Here is a 2,500-nt window from a genome sequence, read left to right as displayed (position 1 = left end):
GACAGACAGACAGACAGACAGACAGACAGACAGACAGACAGACAGACAGACAGACAGACAGACAGACAGACAGACAGACAGACAGACAGACAGACAGACAGACAGACAGACAGACAGACAGACAGACAGACAGACAGACAGACAGACAGACAGACAGACAGACAGACAGACAGACAGACAGACAGACAGACAGACAGACAGACAGACAGACAGACAGACAGACAGACAGACAGACAGACAGACAGACAGACAGACAGACAGACAGACAGACAGACAGACAGACAGACAGACAGACAGACAGACAGACAGACAGACAGACAGACAGACAGACAGACAGACAGACAGACAGACAGACAGACAGACAGACAGACAGACAGACAGACAGACAGACAGACAGACAGACAGACAGACAGACAGACAGACAGACAGACAGACAGACAGACAGACAGACAGACAGACAGACAGACAGACAGACAGACAGACAGACAGACAGACAGACAGACAGACAGACAGACAGACAGACAGACAGACAGACAGACAGACAGACAGACAGACAGACAGACAGACAGACAGACAGACAGACAGACAGACAGACAGACAGACAGACAGACAGACAGACAGACAGACAGACAGACAGACAGACAGACAGACAGACAGACAGACAGACAGACAGACAGACAGACAGACAGACAGACAGACAGACAGACAGACAGACAGACAGACAGACAGACAGACAGACAGACAGACAGACAGACAGACAGACAGACAGACAGACAGACAGACAGACAGACAGACAGACAGACAGACAGACAGACAGACAGACAGACAGACAGACAGACAGACAGACAGACAGACAGACAGACAGACAGACAGACAGACAGACAGACAGACAGACAGACAGACACATCGAAACATGGAAGCATCGAAACAAACCGCAGGCTAAAAAACTCCTCTACCTTTGTGGTGGAGGTGACTCTCGTTATGGAGATGACGCTTAAACAGTTGGTTGTGGACGTGCTACTTAAACTGTTTGTTTTTGAGGTGACTCGCGCTATGGAGATGACTCTGTGTGTTGTGGGGGTAAATCTTTTTATGAGATGACTCTAAAACAGTTTGCTGTGGATGTGACAATAATATTGCTTCATTATGGAGATGACTGTGATACTGTTTGTTGTGGAGGTGACTACAGTGGTTTGATGTGGGGGGGACTAAAGTGGTTGGGTTTTGTTGCGAATAAAGCACCTTGTTCTGGAGGTGACTGTAAAACTGTTTTTGGTGGACTACAGTCTTTTGTTGTGGAGGTGACTACAGTAGTTTGTTGTGCCGACGACTATAGTAGTTTGTTGTGGCGAGGACAATAGTAGTTTGTTGTGGCGATGACTATGGTCGTTTTTTTGCAGAGTTGACTATAGCTGGTTCTTGTGGCAGTGACTACAGCGATTTTTCTATGGGGAGGATGACATACATTTGTTGTAGATGTATATTACTAATCATGTGACTCTAAAATAGTTTGTTGTGGAGATGACTCGAAAATTGTTTGTTGTGGAGACGACTACACCATTCCACCAGTTGAGTGATCGTGATGTCACGGATGAAGTCATGGAGGTGGGTGATGTCTCAGGTGAGATTGTGCCTGACCGCCGGTTTAAATGTGGATCGCTGAGGTGTGGCCAATCAGTGAAGCGACAGCATACAAACTGAGAGAACAGTTAAAGGTTCCATTGTGCATTCTGGTCCATTTAGCGACTGTTGAATTGGGTCACATGGGGCTTCAGGCGACGCAGACCTCTGAACATGCTAAATGACTGTATTTATCACTTCCTCTTCCTCTCGTCGCACTTCCCTGGGTTATCTAGGCCCTGAGCAGAACAAAATCACCTTCCAGAATATTCAACACTGGAAACATGGACCCTGACCGGTCCTTCGCTGAATTTTAATGCGAAAATGTATACTGAGGAACCCCCATCTTCTGTTCACCCCCGTTCCTCACCCCTCCATCACTCCTCCCTCACCCCTCCATCACTCCTCCCTCACCCCCCTTCCTCAGTCCTCCATCACCCCGCCTTGCTCTGAGGTGGTCGCCTTTCTTACAAGGAGGAGGCGTATCCAAGCAACAGCTACAACAACACATGACATATGAATGAGAGGCCAGTCATGGCCCGGTCCAGCACAGTCATTATCTCGCTGCCTGGGCGAGAGCCCCAGGCCCCCCCGTTGGCTGGAGTCTGCTTCATACTATAGCTGCTTTCTTCATCTGATGCTTTTCTCTTCTTTTTTCTCTTCTTTTAAAAACAAACTGCATGCCAGAGTTAGGGCAAGAGAAATCTTGCCCTAACTCTGGCATGCAGTTTGTTTTTCATAAATGCTGGGAAAACGCAAAGGTCTTTACAAATAATGGCTCCCCTCCCCGTTAGGAATAGTTTACTAGTTCACGTATTAGGTTATAGGTTGTTTATTAGGTTATAGGTTGTTTAAGGATTGAGATGCAAGTTTATTGGTA

This window comes from Gadus macrocephalus, chromosome 6 (genome assembly GCF_031168955.1).
Source record: "Gadus macrocephalus chromosome 6, ASM3116895v1".
Lineage (NCBI taxonomy): Eukaryota > Metazoa > Chordata > Actinopteri > Gadiformes > Gadidae > Gadus > Gadus macrocephalus.
The sequence above is the reverse complement of the archived record's forward strand: the minus strand, read 5'-3'. Positions refer to the sequence as shown.